General features: G+C 40.7%; 1 protein-coding gene across 1 annotated transcript in view; it reads left to right on the forward strand.

Annotated features, from left to right (window-relative positions):
* The first annotated feature begins 817 nt into the window (after positions 1-817).
* The window catches only part of apc (APC regulator of WNT signaling pathway), an 89,805-nt gene continuing 66,492 nt past the window's right edge, over positions 818-24,130 (forward strand). Inside the window, exon 1 of the mRNA XM_080743727.1 lies at positions 818-939. The gene's annotated coding sequence lies outside the window, so the exon portion shown is untranslated. The remainder of the gene's footprint in view (positions 940-24,130) is intronic.

Consider the following 24,130-nt stretch of genomic DNA (forward strand, 5'->3'; position numbering starts at 1 on the left):
AGCTAACTGACCTGACCATAGCAGATAAGACTACTGGGGCTTGTGTGGGACAACCAAGGCATGAATGTGTTTGTAATGACAATAAGAGATTCATGAAAAAAATATATATATATTTGACCGCAAGTACCGCAACATTTTGCTTATGGGCAAACTGGACAACAGGGGCGATTCTGCAAAAACAAAATAGACCCCATGGCATTGACAATGAAGTCATTTGGGATAAATAAAAAGTAGGAAAATGAGCCTACCCGCCTAAATGTTATTACTTGTGCCAGCAGAGTGCACAAGTACAGCGTTCGGTGGCGCAGCCTATCTGATGCGTATCTGTCTAGGTATTTACACTCATAGCCAATCTGGGACCACGACCAGCATTCTTGATGCGGTCACCAACAAGTGCGACCTGATATATAAATAACAAGGCGCGCTCTGCTGGCGCACAAGTAGGGCCTACTATATGGCCTGGCCAAGAGTGCACAAGTCTCAAGTTGGCACCTCGACAGAGTGCAGTCTAGTTTAGTCTGGACTGAACTTGTCGGGGCCAGGAATAAAACCTTGAACTTTCTGTTTCACACACACACTCACACGCACACGCACACACACACACACACACACACACACACACACACACACACACGGTAGCTGACACAGTATGTTTATTATGCTTTTTATACAGTACAGTTGCTTATTGATTGGAGAGGAGGCCTTGTGGGTTTCTCACTTTCTCGCGATATATCATCTGGCACCTCCCTTCCCGTCTGGAGAGAGCAGTCACACATTACAACATGGCTTCCAAACAGCCCAACTAAAAATGAATAGCCAATAAAGTACTGGCAAGAGGGTTCGTGGTACTTCTTCCAAACATGGACTTTTATTGGGATTACTTTCGGATTCCGTGAAAAAGAAAACAACCGGATTCTTTTCTCGGACACCCGTGGAAAGGTAGCCTTTTTTCCCTCTCCCCTTCTTTTTTTGTGCTTTGTTTTGTTTGTGTCTTTGTTATAGGGAACATTTCTCTTTAAAGCTTGAGAAATTAATAAATACAAATTCCAGGGAAAAACCTTTGGAAATGGCACAGTCGGCCGCTTTAAACTAAAACGTTTTCTCGTGCTTAATTAAAGAGAAAACTGTGTATTGTGTCCTCCAAAAAGAAAAGAAAAGAGTCGAGCACAGCGCGGTTCTTCGCTGTTAGTTAGCCTAGCCTGCTTTAGTTTAACACAATTAAAAAGAACCAAACGCTTGTATGTGTTCACGCACTGGTTCGTGTGCGCTCTGTCGTTGTGTGTTTCATTGCTAGTAGTGTGAAAGTGAACACAACGACTGCAACCACAGACAGCAGGACTAGTAGTTTGACATGAGTCAGTGGTAGCCACCGGCCGGTTAGCCTGCTACAGCTAAAACTAGGTTGATGGTGCCATTCCCACTTCATCCCGAATCCCGAGAGAGAGTGCAGTGCAGTGCACAGCACACTGTCAGCACTGTCTGGTTACTACGGTGTGTTCCTCAAACGTTCACATTTCAAGGTCTCCCCTTTACGGGTCCATTTGGTTCCATTTGTACACTGTCAGAGTTACAGACTTGTATGTGTCAATTTAGAGTAGACCCCCCCCTAAAGGAACCCACAGAGTCCCTGGAATCCACTCTGAGCACCACTGGTCTGGTACCATGCATGGTGGAAGGTACCTGATGTGTTGTGTGTGGTGCACACTTTCAGGTACTGGGTGGGTGGCAAGAATAAATGAGTACTTAAATAATTTGGAAGCTGTTAGTGTTACTACTACAGTTTTACATAGTAATAGTGGTAGTTGTTGTAGTATTGTAGTAGCATTACTTTTAGCAGTCACTGTAGGTAACCTAACCTTGATGTCATATCCAAGGCTACGTTACTACAGTGACTGGTAAAGGTATTTAATGTTACTCTACTACTACTAATATACAGTACTATCACTACTGTTATTGTGACTGCTGCTATTACGAAACTACAGTATCACTACCTACTACTACTGTCCATACTGCTGCTGCTGATACTACTAATGGATACTGCTGTGCTATTACACTGTCATTAACTCATTACTCATTATTGTGACTACTATTACGATACTGCTGTATCACTACTGTTATTGTATGGAAGTTTTTATTGGACTTTACTTTTTCGTACGTTTTTTCAGTGTTGTCGTAGGCCTATGGTTTTTCAGTCTAACTCGTGATTTTTGTGTGTTTCGTCTTTGAAAATGAAACACTTCGCAAAAAATCACTAAGGTATACGTGAATTTTGTGGTTTTCGTCTTCATAAATGAAACACTTCGCAGAAAAAAACGACCTCGCAAAAAGAAAAATAGCATTCGCAGAACAAATTATAATCTTTGTACGCGTTTGTGTTCACATTCTTTCTACGAAGCATGCCATTTAACTACGACGAATAAAGTCCCTTTTTTACCTCTGTTTTCGTGGTAATTACAATTTCGTACACAATCTTGATGCCTTGTATAAAAAAGATACATCGCAAGAAATATGTAGGCTCTACTTGCATATTATGCATTTCGTCTTCGTAAATGAAACACTTTGCAGAAAAAAAACAACCTCGCAAAAAGAAAAATGCAATTCGCAGAAAAAATTATAATCTTTGTACGTGTTTGTGGATCATTTTTTTCAAACACCAAGCCAATTTTTTCTACAAAGCATGCCATTTAACTGCGACGAATAATGTCCCATGTTTACCTCTCCTCTTCACAATTAGACTACTTCGTGCATAACATCCATACCGTGCAAACTTTCACAACTGTACTCTGGAATTTCAAGGCTTCGCGTGTATTTTCATGCATTGCAACCATTCAGCGCACACGACGACCTCATACGCACAAAGTCTGAAAAATGGACGATGCATGTTTTCAGATTGCAGTTATTTATACAGTCCAGCAGGTGGCAACATTTCACCAGTGCTTGGAGGTTGTGTAAGCAATGGGGGGTCCGCGCCTCCCGCCTGTCACTCCGCCGTTCAGGGGGTCCCTGAGCTCAGTGAGCTGGTAACCATGCCAAAATTCAACAGAACACAGGAAAATATATCTATTAATACGTTTTGGGGAGAGGACCCCCCAGACCCCAGTTGGGGAGTTCCGTGCACCCCCCACAAATAAATCTCCTGGATTCTGACAGTCCAATGTTGACAACCCTGAACTAAGTACAGTTTTGAGGTATTTGTACTTTACTTGAGTTTTTCCAGTTTTCAATACTCCACTACATCTGGGATCCAAATATTGTACTTCTACTCCACTACATTTATTTGAAAACTTTAGTTACATATTACTTTTCATATATAAATTATAATATTATAAAAACATACATAAACCACTTTAGCCCTATTTTATACCTTGGCCATTTGAAAATAGCAGATCTACAAGCTCACAAAGCGTAGCATCGCAACACGTGAGTTTGTAGATCGGCTATTTTCAAACATTTAGTACTTTTACTTTTGGTGCTTTAAGTACATTTTGATGCCAATATTTCATACTTTTACTCAAGTACATTTTGAATTCTGGACATTTGTAACGGAGTACATCTACAGTGCAGTACTGATACTTTTACTTAAGTACAAAATGTGAGTACTTTTTCCACCTCTGCAAAAAACCACTGTCATAAAGAAAGTATGGTATAGGTCGATGTGTCCTCCTCCATTGCATGCAATTAATCCCTACATTCAGTTTATTAATTAATTGCATAAGAAATAGTAAAATAGGCAGAACATGTAGGCCTATAGGTGACAAAAATCAAAGTTTGCACGGTATGGATGTTATGCACGAAGTAGTCTAATTGTGAAGAGGAGAGGTAAACATGGGACATTATTCGTCGCAGTTAAATGGCATGCTTTGTAGAAAAAATTGGCTTGGTGTTTGAAAAAAATGATCCACAAACACGTACAAAGATTATAATTTTTTCTGCGAATTGCATTTTTCTTTTTGCGAGGTTGTTTTTTTTCTGCAAAGTGTTTCATTTACGAAGACGAAATGCATAATATGCAAGTAGGCCTAGAGCCTACATATTTCTTGCGATGTATCTTTTTTATACAAGGCATCAAGATTTTGTACGAAATTGTAATTACCACGAAAACAGAGGTAAAAAAGGGACTTTATTCGTCGTAGTTAAATGGCATGCTTCGTAGAAAGAATGTGAACGCAAACGCGTACAAAGATTATAATTTGTTCTGCGAATGCTATTTTTCTTTTTGCGAGGTCGTTTTTTTCTGCGAAGTGTTTCATTTATGAAGACGAAAACCACAAAATTCACGTATACCTTAGTGATTTTTTGCGAAGTGTTTCATTTTCAAAGACGAAACACACAAAAATCACGAGTTAGACTGAAAAACCATACGACAACACTGAAAAAACGTACGAAAAAGTAAAGTCCAATAAAAACTTCCATATTATTGTGACTGCTAAACTACTGTTACAATAGTCCTGCTGCTGCTACTATTGGAGTGCTACACGTATTACTTGGGCCAGCAGAGCGTGCAAGTACTGCGTGAGGCTGCGTATGCGTATGTAGGTAGGTAGCTGTGTGTGTTTAAGGCCATAGCCCAATCAGAGACCAGCATTTCTGGCGATGCCAGTGGTGAGCGCACCTCCTGGCACGCTCTGCTGGTGCACAAGTAGGCCATATATGGCCTACTTGTGCACAAGGCACAAGTTGGCACCTCAACAGAGTGCAGTTCTAGTTACTTGCACAAGCAGAGTGCGCAAGTACTATGATCGGCTGGGTATGTAGGTCGGTGTCCCCTCTTGTTTAAGACCGTAGCAGCCCAATCAGGGACCAGTATCTCTGGCAACGTCATCATTAACAGGCAATGAGGGACCAGTATTCCTTGAGATGCCAGTGGTGATGTCATTGGCATATATCATAATATGGTGATGCCAGTGGTGAGCGCACCTCATGGCGTGCTCAGCTTGCACACAAGTAGGCCACACAAGTAGGCCATACGTGGCCTACTTGTGCGCAAGGGCACGTTGGCACCTCGACAGAGTGCATTTCTAGTTTATTATCGTGACTACTACTACCAGTAAGACGCCTAAGGGCAAAAAGCCACCTCGCCCTAAAGGGCAAGTTCCCGCAGGACACGGAGTGTGATTCGAGTTGCGGTTGGTTAGTAGAGGTTAGCTTGTAGATCTGTTCTTAATTTATACTTCGTAGAACGACCGTGTCGACCGCGTTGGCATGATGGAGTATGAATTAAACTTTAGGATGGAAGATGATAACTAAAGAATGATTGTTGCGTTTAATGGTAATGGTAACCTTGCATTTCATAAATCATATCCCACTCAGTATACTGTACACAAAGCTGTAATTTTCACTAGCCAAGGGGGGAAATAATTAAAAAGTAATGATGTGAAAAAAGGGCACTCAGTGGGGCCCATATCTCTGCCAGGCTGGGTGGCCTACCCAGGGCTGTGTAAGCGGCAATGTGACATTTGCAGGGATGATGTGGGGCATTCATTGCATCAACCCTAGTTGACCCAAACCACGTTGTTGGACAGGATTAAAGGAATATTGTACCGCACCTCAAGCGGAAAGCAAGCTGTTCCGGTGTGTCTCAGGTAGGGATGGGCGACATGGAAAAATACATATTTTCCCAAGCTGTATCAAGATACACAATTTTATCACGATTCTTTTTTTCACGTCGGTTTTTCTGGTTATTTTTCAAGTTACTTGACAAAAACTAGACTCTCTGGGTTCCTTTTGGGAGGTCTAAATTTAACTTATGTATGTAACAAATATGTAACTCCGACAGTATACAAATGAAACCAAATGGACCCGTCATTTGTATACTGTCAGAGTCAAGTGGAGACCTTGACATTATAAAGTTTGAGAACGACTGATTTAGACCAAAATGCAGGTTTAAATTGAATTCTGCAATGAATCTCTGTATTAACGATTAAACAGCATTTTTTACAAGGCATATCGTGGAGACATTGTATCATCTCAACGATAATTATCACCATATCGCCCACCCCTAGTCTCAGGACACATTTAGTTGAATAAAGAAGGCGCTGCTGGAGCAACACTGACGACTGGAGCCTTTTAGAATAAGCCCTTTTGCAAATCCCGCCCCATTCTGCCCTGTTACTATGATAGGACATTTGACCCTGGGCAGATTGTTTTTATAGTGGCAGTGAATGGGATTTTTTTCCCCCTTCATAGCCTCATTACAGCTATATAAAGTACCAAAGGAAAAACATCTAGGTGATATTAATAAAAAGGGAAGACAAAGGTACAGTAGTTACATTGCAAAACAGGGGGTTTACCCGAAAATATATGTTTTAATTTGTTTAATCCCAGTGGGACAGAATCCTCTTTGCAGATTCTTTTATAGTGGTAGTGGATGGGATTTTTTTTCCCTTCATAGCCTCATTACAGCTATATAAAGTACCACAAAAAACACATCTACATGATATTAATAAAAAGGGAAGAAAAAGGTACAGTAATTACATAGCAAAACAGTAGTTTTCCCCCCGAAAATAAATGTTTTAATTAGTTTAATCCTCTGGATCAGAAAGAGAATAGACCGCGCATTGCATCCTGGGTAGGAAGAGGACAGAACTATAATCCTAACCTCACATAATAGGCTGGCTTTTCGTAATTCTGCCCATTTAAAATATATGTACCCAATCGTGACTCTTAGACCATTGATATGGTCCATGTGAACTAGTTTGTTGAAGCTTATTCATTATGATGAGCGAGATCACGGCCGAGATCGCAGCCGTACCGGGCGATCGCCGTGTCGCGCACTGCGGACAGTTTTGAAAGCCACATTTAACATTCTCCACTGCACAAACTCCACCCCCGATAGCAAAAAGTGAATGTTTTTTTCTGGTTGGCCAGTCAGGGAGTCTCAGGGACCAATCAGAAGGCTGACAAACGGTCTATTATTGAATGCTTTAACCAGTGAAAAATAGCAGATATACAAGCTCACAGCGCGGCACCGAGTGCCGCGCTGCGAGTTTGTAGATCTGCTATTTTTTAAAAAGTCGTGAAAATGTGTGCAAATCTTTGAATATATGTATTTTCAAAGCGAATGTTTGTAACTCAAATTTTGCTTCTGGGGGTCCCTGGAACTAAATATTTTGAGATGGTGGTCCGTGGCCAAATAAATATCAGTTTGGGGGTCCTTCACATGAAAACGTTTGAGAACCACTGACATGGTAGTCTCTCAAGAACAGACTAACTGAGCTCCAGTTAAGTGAAAAGGCCCTTTTCTTTGACGATGGCTGGCCAGATTGCTGACATAGAAACATGGGTTTTTCAAAAAACCTTAGAAGGATTCAAAAGACACTTATAGAATCGGGTCAAAATTCTAATTTTCACGATTTTTCAAAAATAGCAGATCTACAAGCTTGCAGCGTGGCACTAGGTGCCGCGCTGTGAGCTTGTATATCTACTATTTTTCTCTGGTTAAAGCATTCAATAATTCTAGGCCTAAATGGGTTAATGACAGGGTGCAAAGTAAGAAAACAAGAACGTTTCGATGTCACATACATCTTCGTCAGGCCATGACCTGAAGAAGATGTAATGAGACATCGAAACATTCTCGTTTTCTTGCTTTGCACCCTGTTATTAAAGTAAAAGGCTCCAATCATCCATGTTGTTGGACACTTGCAGTAAACTATTGCGTGGTTAAAATGACTGGGTATGTCATGGCAGGGTTGTGTTGATTAGAAGAATCTGTACTCGGCGTTTGGGTTGGGTGACTTGGGTCAGGTCGTGGGTACCATAACTTGGTGCCAGTATGTGCTGGTATCACAAAACACATTTTTGTGCTTTACTTTGCTGCCACTTAAATGCCTGAGCGGTGGATTTGCCCCCTCCCCTGTTGCTCCAAAACGACCATTACAGGTAACGACACACAGCACTCAAATGCAGCACTTTTAAATGCACACACAAACCAAGGGAATGCAAAGTTTGAATGCGCCTGCACACTGGGGATGGGACGATACGAACATTTCATATCACGATAATTGTGACAAAACAAATCGTGATTTTCATTATCCTGGGGTGGAACATTTGCCAAAAAATAGCAGATCTACAAGCTCATGGCGCGTTGTGAGCTTGCAGATGGGCTATTTTTCGGCAAAGACATTTGATAGAGAGTGAAAAAAGACTATCAAGTACGTATAATTATTATAAGTACCTTTTACCAATTATAGAGGGTTTAAGTGGTACAAGATATGGAGCTCAGCAAATAAAAGGTGAATTGATCCCAGTGCATGATGGAGGATGATATCACGATAAATTAAATCTCCACGATATGATTATCGTGAGTGTTTTTTATCACGATAAACGATATCACGTATCGACCCATCCCTACTGCACACCACACACCATCGCCGCACACATATACGCACTAACAGCCCACACTATAGCAGCAGCCTGCCCTTTAGATCTTTACCTGGGTGTGATTTGCTTCAAGCCGGTGAGAATCCTGTAAAAATGAATGAACAGTGATTTAACATGGTTAACTCTAGTTCATCTAGCTTTATTAGCTCAATGAAATAAACACATAAGGTACTGCTTCATACTGGTTCTGGGTGCAATTTCTTTTTCTTTTTGATGTGCTTACAAAGCGTTCCCTTCTGGGACATTCCTATGAAGGCTATATTGCCTATGAGTAATCGGGCATGCTGTAGCAGCAGCCCGTCTTGCCTTTATTGGCTCTCCTACTGTACCTCTGCGCCTCCGGTTACAGCAACAACCGCAGTGGCAGCAGCACTTTGCTCCTCTCCTTTATTCTTTTGTCCTGCTTCTCCTTCACTTCCTCTGCTCTGGCCTCTCAGTGGCGTCAGTTCAGCAAAAGCTAAGGTATGGCAACATGACTGGTGTCTTGCACGCGCGCAAGAGCGTGCGTGCAAGACACCAGTCATGTTGCCATACCTTATCAACAGGCACGATGAAAAGTACATTTTATTATTTCCTCCTGTAGCCAAGGTATGGCAGCTGCCATAGCTTGCCATACCCAAATTGACGCCTCTGCTCTGGCCTCTACTCATATCTGACTAAGTGAGTCTCCTTGTCTCACTGCCTGTCCTGTCCAGTTAGAGAAACGGTAAATACATTTGTATTTGGCAACATGTAAAACCACTTATAAATGTGTGTCCATTTGGTCCCCTTTCTAAACTCCAACTAGCAAACAGTGTTGTTATTCTTTTATAATTACATTTTCAGAGAGAATAACTCGTTCTTCTTTAAGGGAAGCTCCTGTATGTATGTGTCAGTTGTCTTTGCGACTAATGGCTGTCGCACATCCCTGTGGGGGGCATTCAGAAACACCCTTAGAAACATCCCCATTCAGAAATAACCCCACTGAGGTTAGGGTTACGGTTAAGGTTAGGTTTAGGTGACACCTCCATTTAGGCACACCATTAAACTTGATGTGCGATAGCCTACGTGAAGTTGCAGGACCCTTTTCCCTTCCATGAATGATACACCTGAATCTGTAATTGTTTGCTTCAATGTTGACATCTATTTTTTAATGTGTTTACTGCTGACATTAATTTGCTGCTATTTTAAACATAGGCTGAACTGTTTTCCTGCCAAATTGTCCTTACCTTTTAACGTGGGCACATGCACGCAACGATCTGTGCGCGACTCATCTAGTAGACGTGTAGACTCGATGACAGCTTTCGAATAAAAAAAAACCCATTGAAATAGACATATCCGTTGCCAGGCTGTATCCGCCAGTGTTTACATAAAAAAACATTGGAAACAGCCAGCTGTGCGCTATGGTAACACGTGGGCACGTTCGCGCACATAGCAGACGATATGTGCGCAGATCATATGCCAGGCGGGTAGAGGAATCAAACAGCTACCAAATAAAAAAAAAACGTGTGAAAAAAGACCATTCTATGGCCGTGCAGCTCCTTCCTTTGTTTACAATGGAAACCTATGGGATAGGAGCTATGAAGCGGCCTCAGACCGGATACGGAAACCTAGATCCGGTCATAACCGGAAATACGGCCGGATACAGTTAGGAGGCGGGCCTAAAGAGCCCGAATCAGCGATAAACTGTGATCATACTTTTAATTGTTTCATAATGATTAAAGCTAATTAAATTTCCGGGATCTACGGGCATGGCACCGCGGTACAGCGGGAAATCTCCGGTTTCGACGGGGATAGCAGGAAATGAGCTAACAGATACTGTATGGCAAAGGCATCCCATTGGTAGTTTTAACTTTGATTTATTAAAATGTGTGTACACTACAGGTCCTGAGACATTGAAGGCTTTTACAACTTTGTTGTTGGGAGTGTGCTTGGAGTTTGTACATTGGGCTTCCTTTCAAGCACAGCTTGTGTTGTGATCTGCTATTATCTGAGAGGGAAAAATACATGTGATCTCATTTGTAAATGACGACGATTCCATTGACGTCATCATGACTTTATTTGCTTCTGAACAGTCCCAGTTGCAGTGTAAATCGTATGTACACACGATTTAAAGCATAACGTGCTATTGATTCAACATTCATGTCATATACAACTCCATTCATGTTGTATTTTCTACATACCTCATTGTCAGCATGCTGTCCGGGGTTTAAAAGTCTAGCTAGAAAAGCGAATCTATGCAGCTTTCTTGCAACTAGTATTGCATCATTGCCTGCTCTGTATACTCGGTGCCAAACAACAGTCGAGACAGAACTGATTAAAGCATGATTTATGGTCCATCATTATGCTCGCTGAACATGGCAGATCTACACAAGTTGCATCGCGATGCAAGCACCAGGGCCCATGGTCACACATTAAGGGATTTGTTTTCAAGATCACTTGTCCCACCATTGTTATCCACTGGCCCAGGAACATACGTCAATATCTGATCCCATTGTTGTTTTTCCTTAAAAAATTAAAATAACAATTTGATTAAATGATTGAAAAAAATGGTGTGTGTGTGTGTGTGTGTGTGTGTGTGGATGGATGTGTGTGTGTGTGTGTGTGTGTGTGTGTGTGTGATCCTGTAATAAAGGACAAATAAAATCAAATCTTAGCTTATTCAATATAATTTGTAAATCAGCAAATGTAAGCTATTACTACTAGCTACTATGCATTACTGTAAAAGCAACTGTCCATTATTATATTATTATAATGATATCATGGTCATTGTAAAAAATCCATTCTCATTAAGGTTGCATCCATCATGCAGCGATGTAGCACTTTGCAGATCTGCTATTTTCGGCGCTGCAGCCTCGTATGATGAAATACAAATCAGGCCTTGGGTTGCAGATTAGGTCACAAGGTCCTGTCAGCTCATCATGATGGCGTAGGCAATGGATTCGATTAGCAATGCTTGGAGCAGGGAGCAGTCTGTGCTTCTAGTCTGTGCTTGTTATGTGTGAGCTGTTCTGGCGCTCCACAGAGTATTACTTGAGTTCTTGCTTCTATACAGTCGTACTCACAGTTGAGCATAACATGAGCTTTGCATACTTTGTTACGCACGCTCAAACGCTCTGTGTCTTGTGGCACGAAGAAATGGACACTAGACAGCAGCACTGCTCAGCTTAGTATTACACATCCCGGTCACTAAACGCATTTGTTTAGAGACTGTTTTAAATAAAATAATTAAAAAAGATGTTACACCTCCGTAGCCTACCACATGCTGTCCATTCCAACGATATATAAGCTCAAGAACACACAGCACAGTTCATTTCACCCCAATTCTCACTTTTCCTCTCTCCGTTCCACCTGTAACTACAACCACCGGCCAAGTGCTCTTGAACATGAACTTGTAACATTCTTTTTGTGGAATCTGTGCGCTGCAGACCTTTTGTGTATTTCATAATATAATATAGACTTACTCAAATAATATAGACTTACTCAAAAGAGAATTTTGAATGGTGAAACACTTTAGTGGTCTGTGCCACACGTTCCAAAATTAAACCATGTTCTGAAACAGTGGGTCTCAACCTGTGGGTCGGTCCCCGTATGACGGTGAAGTGGCAATTTAAGGACAAAAAAAAAGATACATGAAAAAAAAAGACGATTAATATACCAAAAGTAATCAACAACTATACTATTATAAAATCTGGTCAAACATTGGCTAAATTGTCAAATGATAAGAAAGGGGCAAAGCATTTGGAAATAGCCGATCTATAATCTAGCACAAGGGCTTGCAATGACTTTTGGCTAATTCACTATATTATCTGCAGAACTGAGTCAAACTAAAAGTAATGCCTACAATTCCGAGTGCTGGTCGGGGGGTCCCCCCCAGTTCACTTCAAATATGATTATTTTGGGGGGTCACGCCCTGAAAAGGTTGAGAACCAACCACTGCTGAGAGACTGAAAGACTCCCCAACAACAGGTTTTGCTACGTGCACTTGATGCCTCCAACGTGGCTGCAGCTGTTGTAAACAATGGGTGCGTTTGATAGCGCGTGGCATCTGATTCTTACAGTGTGTCAGGGCCTTAACATCACCCATCTCTATTGCAGTTACAATCACTGCTGTAACTATCATTACTTCCACTCTTACTACTACTACTACTACTACTACGGTTACTGTTAATAATAATACTATTCTATACCGATTCTAGAAGTGTCTTCTAAATCCTTCTAAGGTTTTTTGAAAAACCTATGTTTCTATGTCAAACCTTTTGATTGTCAAGGACCCCCGAAATGATATGTATTTGGCGACGGACCCCGATCTCAAAATGTTGCTTGTATTATCTGCTATTTTTCAATAGTTGAAACATTAAATAATTCTAGGCCTAAATGGGTTAAAATACAAGACTTGTACACTATCCCCTTCTACACATTTAAGGACGCCTGTAAAGTCTTTTGGATCGATCTCCGTGTTTTATAAGGGCCTTTTAGATTCTCTCCCAGCCAACACTGAAATCATGTGAACAAGACCTTTCATTCCAGTTAAAGGGAAACTTAAGTTTTTTTACAACGAGGGTTCATATTTTAGATTGTAATTAAAGAATATAAAAGATGAGTGTTAAATTGATTTCATTTACTCCTTTCTATTGTTTTAGAGATTCTTATTTCAGTGGTTGGGGGCATGAGTACAAGTGGCTAAATATGTCATTTTACACAGAATAAGCCCATTCCCAAGATACAACGCAGCCTTTCATGGTTGGTTGTGACTTATGGGGGCTAGAAGTGTTACTGTAAATAGCAATAAAGAAACTGCTGGCTTATTATGTCTAAAAAGACATATTTAGCCACTTGCCCCCATGCGTACGCATGCCCCACATTTTGGCACGGTAAATGCAATAAAACAATAGAACGAAGCAAATGAAAACATTTTAACACTCACTTTTTCTTTTCTCTAATTACAATCTAAAATATGAAACCTTGTTGTAAAAAAACAAAGTTGTCCTTTAGGTTATTGGTTTTGATATTTGGGCTTTTAGTTTGTGCTAATTGTGGCTTTGTCCTTAACCTCAGCCCACTGCTCAGTAAACTGGCATGTTTTTTTCTTGTGTGTGTTCTTGCTGTGTCTGTTGGGCAAACATAAAGTGCACTTTAATGTTTAATAATTGAACTGTCAGAATGTTTCCACAGTGGAATAAATACACTATTTAAAAAATGAACCGCTAGTAGTGGTAGAGTAGTGATAATATTACTACTTGTAGTAGCAGTACTTTAAGTAGTGTAGACCATGGGTCTTCAACGTTTTCAGGCCAAGGACCCCTTAGTTGAGAGAGAGATGAAGCAGGGACCCCCACAACCTTTTCATAGATTCTGTATAGTTTGACAGCACGATCATCAGTGTATTTTGGATTCTTGTCAATTTGTGTTTTCAGATATCTAACCACTTGAACCATCATACCTAATAAACTTGACCTTTCACTCTGTACATAGTATGCTCTTTTACCCCTCTACACCAAACCTCTTTGCCGAAAATAGCCGATCTAGCGCGAGGCGTTGTGAGCTTGCCTTGTGGATCTGCTATTTGGCTAAAGTTTTCCGGATATGGACGCTAGGGTCCAAATCGTGGGAGAAAAAAGGTTTTTATCACACAAAGATTTGGAGAACCCCCTGTAGTAACTTTTGAGAACCCCCTAGGGGTCCCGGACCCCCTGTCGAAGACCCCTGGTGTAGACTAAAGCTTAGAAGACTAGCCATAGTATTCATAGAAGACCAGCCATAGTCTTTATAGCCTTCTTAAGTCTTTTGGAATGGTTTCATCCCTCTTTTCATTTGCATGCAAGAGCACAGCCCTTTCCTCGCTTTCATTCCTCCCTGCGACAATTAACATTCTGGTCATTTGCTGGTAGCATCCACCAAGACTTTTAGAACATCGATAGCAGTTAGGCTACTTCTAGTTGGAATTATTAGTAGTAGCCGAACTAGTAAAAGTAATTAAAAGTTGTACTAAGAGCAGAACTGTATAATTTGTATCTAGTAGCACTAAAGATACTTAGTGGCAGTAATAATATAGTTAATACTTATACATACTATTACAGATTATGCTATTAATTAGTATTAGTTGTAATAACAATACAAGTAGTAACACTGCTAAATAATATTAACCCATTAAGACCTGGATTTTTTTTTATTCTTAATAGCAGATATACAAGCTCACAGCGCGGCACCGCTTTTTAAAAGCGAATATTTGTAACTCAAATATTTGCTTCTGGGGGGGTCCCTGGAACAACATATTTTGCAACGAGAATCTGCGGCCAAATACATGTCACTTTGGGGGTCTTTGACAAAAAAAAAAAAAAAAAAAAAAAGACTGGTGTCCACATTAAAAAACATTTGATTTGGATTTTTTTTTTTAAGAAATACTTTGTTTTATCATTTCGCCTTTCCTTTTTGATGATGTTAATGATATCGTAATAATCATTATTATTCCTTATCACTGTTGTGTTACATTGGATGATATTTATTATTTCTTTTTTGTTTTAGTTATTTCATATTATTTGTAGGTTACTGTTTTTATTACTAGTTTCTTTGCCCTCACCTCCGCTTGCGTTATCTATGGGAAGGCTTACTAGGCAAAAAAAAAGAAAAGAAAAGTGCATTAAGGCTTGAATGTCCTCCTCAGCTGTCAAATTGTTGTATTATATAATAACTTGATGCACGTAGTTAAATAAAGAAATAATCCCAATCCATTAGACTCTCCTCTCCTCTCCTCTCCTCTCCTCTCCTCCCATTGGCCGAGCCCGCGGTACCACATGACCCCCATCTCTCTCTGTGCCGATGGTTAGACTAGAGCGAGAGGCTAGAGAGGGAGAGATAGAGAGAAGTGATGGATGCTGATCTGGCGATGGGGTAAGAGATCTCCTCCTCGTTGCTTTTTTATTATCAAATGTATTCCCGCCCGCTACGGTCTCTCTGTTTTTTTTGGGTGATGATGGAGGGATGGAGAGTCGGTGGCGGACGGAGGGATAGACAGATGGCGCGGGCAGAGACAAAGGGATGAGTGGTTTGGTTTCTCTCTCTCCATCTTTGCTGAAAAGGAGGTTAATGGATTCAGGGGAGGGAGAGACCGAGGGAGGGGTCGCCGTGGCGATACTCTCTCTGGGTTTTTTCTCCCCCCCCCCCCCTGTCTGTCTGTTGCCGAGGAGAGAGGGATGAGAGAGAAGAGGAGAGAATCGGGGGAAGGGGGGATGGGTGGAAAAAAAATGGTGAGTGGGGGGAGGTGTGTGTGGATCCATTCACTCTCTCAGTCTCTCTGCAGTCTGATCGGGCCTTTTTGCTGCACTGTTACTAAGGAGGTTCTTGGAAGCGCTTGAATGTGCTCGAGTCCATGGCGTCGGGGGGGGGGGGGGGGGGGGCTAGGCGTTCGATTGGACCAGGGTTAGGCAGCGTTGGCTACAACCTAGGAAGTCTTTTAAATTTGACAAGCAAGGGCAGTTTCTTCAGGCTGACGTCATTTGGTGCTGAAACCCAGACATTTGATACATCGGAGCGATTGGGTTTTTTGGGTGTTTCGCGGTCGAGCGTTAAAAGTGCCGGGATGCTTTGAGGAAGTGCTGGAGAATGGTGGAATTTCATGACCGTTTGGACCAGATGAGGCATGACATCTTCCTGTTTTGTGCTCAGATGACATCACTGAGTGAAGGTGCTTGGTTAATGACATGACTTGTTTAGGCGGTGAGAAAGTGCTTGGCACTTTGATGTTGGAGGTCTCCTTGATTTCTTGTGCTTGAGTCTTCGTCATTGATGGAGGGCTCCTTGAATGTGCTTCATTTACTCTTATGTTGTTTCGCGTATAAATACTATATTATATTTAAACATATTTATCGGTCACGTAATGATGTAAATATAACAATAAATAACTATCTAAATATGCTGAAATGATGAATGTTATTATCTCCTAAATTTAAAAGTATACTGAAATAGTGAATACTATTAAATTGTACAAATTATATAATCAAATATTGAATGGTATAGATTAACCCATTTAGAACGGGTACACATTATTTTGTATCATTATTTTATGCTTTAACTATTGAAAAATAGAAGATATACAAGCTCACAGCGCGGCACCGAGTGCCGCGCTGCGAGCATGTAGATCTGCTATTTTTGAAAAATCTTGAACATTTTGAATTTTGACCCGATTCTATATTAAGTGTCTTTTGAATCCTTCTAAGGTTTTTTGAAAAACCCATGTTTCTATGTCAGCAATCTGAGGTCCTACAAGCTCTACAAGCTCGCAGCGCGCTGTGAGCTTGTATATCTGCTATTTATCACTGGTTAAAGCATTCAATAATTCTATGCCTAAATTTAACATACTGTAATTAACATATTCTATCATTATCAACAACACTGACTCCTATTTTCAACCGACAGCCGAGTCAAATTCAAAATGGCTGCTCTCTTCTCCTCCTCTCCGTATTAGTAAGTTAGTTACTACTACATTGTTTTCCAATATTACTACAACTGGTACTACCACCGCTACTGCTACCGTTGTTGTTAGTACCACTACTCCTGTTGCTTCTACTCTTGGCAAGCTGTTTGAGCATTTATACCATACAGTATGCTTGATATCAGACCGCAGTTTCCTCCGCTAGTTTGGTCAGCTTTTACTAGATGAACAAAACATCTTACAGCAGGGGTCTTCTGTAAGCTGTGAGGCGTTGAGAGCTTGTAGATCTAGCCTGGTATAACCAGCCTAGATACTAATGCATCTAGCTAACTAACTGCAGTATCTATTCCCTCCTTGTTTTAACATGGGTGGATGATGGTATAGCTGCGGCTAGGCTATTGTAGATCAGCTATGTTTGGCAAATAGGTTTGGTGTAGGGGTGGGCGATATGGTGATAATTATCGTTGAGACGATACAATGTCTCCACGATATGCCTTTTCAGAGGTATCGTATATATCGTGATAAAATTGAGGGAGCCTTGTAAAAAATCCTGTTTAATCGTTAATATAGAGATTCATTGCAGAATTCAATTTAAACGTGCATTTTGATCTAAATCAGTAGTTATCAAAATTTAAAATGTCAAGGTCTCCACTTAACTCTGACAGTATACAAATGAAACCACATACTTGTAAAGTTCAATTTAGACCTCCCAAAAGGAACCCAGAGAGTCTAGTTTTTGTCAAGTAACTTGAAAAACAACCATGAAAACCAACGTGAAAAAGAATCGTGATAAAATCGTATATCGTGATACAGCTTGGGAAGATATTGTGATATTGTATTTTTCCATATCGCCCACCCCTAGTTCGGTGTAGAGGTAAAAAAAGAGCAGTACAGAGTGAAATGCCAAGTTTACTAAGTATCGACGATGTAAGCCATTTACCATGAGAGGGACAACCCTGAAACAGTGGTAAATCCGCCAACAACCCACGACCGCGATTCGTTTCCATCCACGTGCACGCAAAGTGCTCCCATCCCATAGAAAACAATGGATTTTCAAATGGATTTTCAGAGTCCATTTTCTCCAAAATGCCAAGGATGGCGTGGCGTTCTCGCTAAAATAGCACAACCATGATAACATAGATCCTCCTTCCTTGTTTACCATCGGAACCGGAACTAACGGTGGGTCAATCGTGAAGGTCGTCAATTGGGAATTGTGAGCTCGATCTACTTCCGGCCTTCAAAATAAGAGAGTGGCCGCGAATGGAGAAACTGGCCGGCACTTTTTGGGAGGCACATTGATCTTGGAAATGTTACAACTGCAACACAACTCCATGAGCCAACTCAAGGTTGTTGACTGATTTACCACTGTTTTAAGCCAATCAGAATCCAGTATCTGAACATGTGACCACAAAAAGTGATCTCCATCACACATTTATACAATATGTAGAGGGGGTCCCTACTTCATCTCTCTCTGCTAAGGGGTCCTTGGCCTGAAAACGTGGAAGACCCCAGTCTTACAGTACTAGTCATCACTCTTTCTCAGCAACCAGTGGCACATTTGTCCATCGCAATAGCAGCATGAAAGTCCCACCTATAGTCAGCTTGTTGATGTACTAGTGGCCCTCTAGACTGAACTGGTAACACAGAAAGTCTTACTTGTTAATTACTGAGCTGCAATTGACTCAGGTAGTCCAGTGGTTATCAACCTGTGGTTCGGGACCCCCAGGGGGGGTTCCTAAACTATTTTGAGGGGTCCCCAGATGATTAACTTAATGTGCAACATTGTTTTCTCACTCAACAGTAAACAAACCAACATAAAGTTTAAGTGTATAGAGGGTATCTGCACATAATAATTAAACATTTGTCCAATTAAACATTGGCCAAATTGTCAAATATTAGAGACAGAAATTGTGAAAATAGCCGATCTATCATGTAGATCTGCTATTTTCACAATAGAACCGTTTTATACAAAATGTAATTCCTCAACTCTTAGTGCTGTCATAGCCTGAAAAGGATGAGAACCACTGATGTAGTCAAACATGGATGGATTTGTACGACTTATACTACTGTTTCCAACTATTGGAGGAAACCTCTGATGTTATGGATTATATGCTCAAACGACTTGCCATGCTATTACTACTAATGATACTACTACTACTACTTAGGGCTGTCACAATTATTACATAATCGTCTAATCGCGATTATTTGACATAATTGCGATTATTTTTCATAATCGTCATAATCGTTTCCATGTTGAAAAATGTTCATATATATTTTTTTAATGTAAAAAATAGTGGAAATAGCAGATCTACAAGCTCACAACGATGCGACGCGTTGTGATCTTGTAGATCGGCTATTTCCACTATCAATGTTCTTTTTTAAGTATAAAGTTGTCAAATATGTCAGTAATTTCTTTGTATGTTTAGGTTATGTGTCATATCTACCATGTGCAACTTCAAAGCCTAAAAGCCAAACATAAATGTCATTGTCAACGACAAAGACACAATTAAATCGTTAATCGCAATTATTTGAGTGACAAATAATCGTCATGTAAAATGTCATAATCGTGACAGCCCTACTACTATTACTACGACTACTACTACTACTACTACTACTACTACTACTACTACTACTACTACTACTACTACTACTACTACTACTACTACTACTACTACTACTACTACTACTACTAGAATTACTACTACCACTAGTACTGGTACAAATACAATCATACAATGCGAGCCCTGATATTACCATGATCATCACATGATCATCACATGATCATCATACGACACATCACCACTAAATACTATGTAATTGTATCAACGGTGCATCATGCAACATGAAATCAATCTTATGCGGAACAACAACAACAACACACACACACACACACACACACACACACACACACACACACACACACACACACACACACACACACACACACACACACACACACACACACTCACGCACGCACGCAGACACATTCAGTGTTTGTTTTGTTCAAGGCCACTGAGAGATAAAACAGGAGCCTCCTGGCTTACAGACAGGCTCTCTGCCTCCTGAGACACTGCTGTTGTCCTCCTAGTATTAGTAATATACGAGTACAAAGGAATAATAGTAATGCTAGTAGCAGGAATTGACACTACTAGTATTACAAATAGTGTGTGTGTGCGTGCGTGCGTGCGTGTGTGTGTGTGTGTGTGTGTGTGTGTGTGTTAAACAGGAGATTCCAGACAAATTATTGTAATTTTAAGTATGTTTTCCGATTTTGTATTTGTCTTGGCTTTTCTATATCAAATTAAAGAATAACCTCAGGTCATGGTTAACGTATGATATGTTTTCGTGACGGCGTCGCACATTAAAACATATTTTCAGGCTTGTTTAGGTCACGACGAGGTCGGGGCATACTGTGTAGGGTTGGGACGAATTTCAAGTCACGATTATTGTGACAAACGAAATATTATCGCGATATTCAAAATATGGACGGACGGAACATTTGCCCAAAAAATAGTAGATATACAAGCTCACAACGCGTCTCATTGCGAGCTTGTAGAAAAGAGATTTGGTAGAGAGTGAAAAAATAAGAAGAAAAAAAGAAACTCTATAACGGAAAAGCATCACATGGATGCACCTGGGACGTATCCTCAGTGATGTAGCCCAAGGTCATATTAGCCGGGGAGCCACAGGCCCAAAAGCTCAAAGAATAGGGTTTTACCTGTGACGTCATGACATACTTTTTATTTTAGTTTTTTCTATTCATTTGGTCATTAAGCTACACAGAATGAGAGGCCTGCTCTGCCGGAAACTCTGCGAAAAAAAGTTATGGCCATTTGTATATTCACTCCATCGACTTCAATATACAGGAAAGAAACACACCAAAAAAAATATGCTTTAAGTACCATGTGAGGGGTCAAACTAGGGGTTCTTGATGATTCTGAATCCATTGCAAGCATTTCTTTTGCATGAAAAACATTCCTTGGGCTAGAAAACTGACCAAAATAACAGTGAAAAGTGATGATTCATCACTTTTCACAGGTGTGAGAGGCTGAAATCTAGCCCAAGGAATGTTTTTCATGCAAAACAAATGCTTGCAATGGATTCAGAATCATGAAGAACCCTTAGTTTGACCCCTCACATGCTACTTTTTTTGGTGTGTTTTTTTCCAGTATAGTGAAGTCAATGGGAAACTTTTTTTCGCTGTGTTTCCGGCAGAGCAGGCCTCTCATTCTGTGTACCTTATTGACCAAATTAATAGGAAAAACAAAAATTTGGAGTATGTCATGACATCACAGGTCTTCTCTCATTTTGGCACAGTGGCTCCCTGGCTATATGGGTTTCGGCTCTCGCAACATCATACCCCTCACCTGGGTGACCCAGCCGGGGTTGATCAAGTCCCGACTTTACGTCCCAGTAGCTACCCACAATCAGTCCCATTAGGGAAAGACGGGGCCACACTCCACTGCTCCGGAACTACTCTGCCGAGACTGGGAGAGGCGATCTGGCGCGTGAAAGGAATAGGCTCTGTGGGTTCACTCCTGGCCGGGCTCCTCCTAGGTCTCACCAGGTCCCGTTCTGCTCTCACCAGGTCCAGGACCTGTGCGTTGCACATTTGATTCAGAAGCAGTGAGTGGGTTCCACTTCCTGACTGGCCCTCCTAAAGGCCTCACCGTTAGGGCTGTCACAATTATTACATAATCGTCTAATCGTGATTTTTTGACATAATCGTGATTATTTGTCATAATCGTCATAATCATTTCCATGTTGAAAAATGTTCATATATTTAAAAAAAAAAGGTCAAACATTTTGGAAATAGCAGATCTACAAGCTCACAACGCGTCGCATCGCGACGCGTTGTGAGCTTGTAGATCGGCTATTTCCACTATCAAAGTTATTTTTTAAGTAGTAAGTTGTCAAATATGTCAGTAATTTCTTTGTATATTTAGGTTATGTGTCATATCTACCATGTACAACGTCAAAGCCTAAAAGCCAAACAGAAATGTAATTATCAACGACAAAAACACAATTAAATCGTTAATCGCCAATTATTTGAGTGACAATTAATCGTCATGTAAAATGTCCTATCGTGACAGCCCTACTCACCGTGGGTTTGTTGGGCCTCTTCCCAGTGTTGTTTTTGATTTAGTTTTAGTCATTTGAATAAAATGTCTTTTAGTTTTAGTCATAATTTAGTCACCTGAAAAGTTTTAGTTTTAGTCTAATTTTAGTCGACTAAATAGCATAAGATTTTAGGCGACTAAATCTACAGTTGATATAGTCAACTAAAATGTATTTTGGCAGGCCTTGATGGCATCGTAATGACTGATTTTACACTTGGTTGCTCTTATACGACCATTATTACTGGGGTTGGTGGGGGCCAGACAGTAACCCCCCGCGGGCCGCAAATGGCCCGCGGGCCGCCTATTGGGGAACCCTGGCTTAGATAGTCATCATAGCTTAGCTTTTACTTAGTTGCCGTAACTGAAAAAAGGTAGGAGACAGACACATAGTTTTAGACAATGAAATTAACACAGCATGTATTACTGGAAGCTTGTCCCTTCCTTAAAACTGTGGTTCTCAACCTTTGTTGTGAGCATGTAGATTGGCTATGTTCACAATTTATGCCTCTAATATTTGGCAATTTGGCCAATGTTTAATTCATTTTAGAGATTTTAAAAAGTCCTGAAACTTTCACTTTAGAAATGTGCAGATGCCCTCTATACACTTAAACTTTATGTTGGTTTGTTTACTGTTGACTTGAGTGAGAAAACAATGTCGCACATTACGTTAACCCATTTAGGCCTAGAATTATTGAATGCTTTAACCAGTGAAAAATAGCAGATATACAAGCTCACAGCGCGGCACCAAGTGCCGCGCTGCGAGCTTGTAGATCTGCTACAGTATTTTTGAAAAAGTTGTGAAAATGTGTGCAAATCTTTGAATATATGTATTTTCAAAGCGAACGTTTGTAACTCAAATTTTGCTTCTGGGTGGTCCCTGGAACTAAATATTTTGCGGTGCGGGTCCGTGGCCAAATACATATCATTTTGGGGGTCCTTCACGTGAAAAAGTTTGAGAAACCACTGACACAGTAGTCTCTCAAGAACAGACTAACTGAGCTCCAGTTGAAGTGAAAAGGACCTTTTCTTTGACGATGGCTAGCCAGATTGCTGACATAGAAACATAGGTTCTTCAAAAAAACCTTAGAAGGATTCAAAAGACACTGATAGAATCAGGTCAAAATTCTAATTTTCACGACTTTTCAAAAATAGCAGATCTACAAGCTCGCAGCGCGGCACTCGGTGCCGCGCTGTGAGCTTGTATATCTGCTATTTTTCAACAGTTAAAGCATAAAATAATGATACACAATAATGTGTACCCGTTCTGAATCTTTCACTTTAGAAATGTGCAGATACCCTCTCTATACACTTAAACTTCATGTTGGTTTGTTTACTGTTGAGTGAGAAAACAATGTTGCACATTACGTTGAAGGTGAGAACCACTGGCCTTAAACACCTTGGGCAACGCTCCAAGCATCCTAGAGACTCTTCTCCCTCCTGGGGCCCAAGTCAAGTGGAAAGATGTACAGCAGTGTCGTCAGTTCAGAAAAAGCTAAGGTATGGCAACATGACTGGTGTCTTGTTGTCACCAGTCTTGTTGTCACCAGTCATGTTGCCATACCTTAGCAACAGGCATGATACATTTATTTTGAGAAGTACATTTTATTTCTTCCCCCTGTTTCTACGGGTTCTTGGGCTGGATATAGCAGCCTGGAACAGTTGTTCAAGTGCGGCTAAACTTGGAATAATATAGTAAACGTACCACAATTAACAATAATGAATTGCACCTGTGCAGCTGACCTGCAGAACCTGGGAATATACCATTCTCTCACGATGGGGAGAAAGGAGAATATAATTATAATACCTTGTTAAATGTTGCATTTGTAGTTATTTTACAGTAATTTAACAACATAATAACCAGCACAGATAGACAAAGAGACATTCATGGATTTATATTTAAAAGTAACTTTTATTTTTCCCCCCTGGACCCCAGGGTATGGCAGCTGCATACCCCTGCCATACCCAATTGACGCCCCTGATGTACAGTACCCCTCTGAGCCAGGACTGCAGACTCACTCCCCACTTTTCCACTGCAGTCTGTAAACACACTGTCTTAGGGCTCCTCCTCACCCCCTAGCACTCCTCTCCTCTCTCCTTTTAGCCCTCTTTGTAGCCAATGTGTTGATGGATGCTATTGTAGGGCTGCATAGCAGTGGTGGCCATTTTGTGGTTCCACAGATAAAATTATAGAAATTATTCATATTCATTATTTTAAGCCCGG

The sequence above is a fragment of the Nannobrachium achirus genome, assembly GCF_963921795.1.
Source record: "Nannobrachium achirus genome assembly, chromosome: 15".
NCBI lineage: Eukaryota > Metazoa > Chordata > Actinopteri > Myctophiformes > Myctophidae > Nannobrachium > Nannobrachium achirus.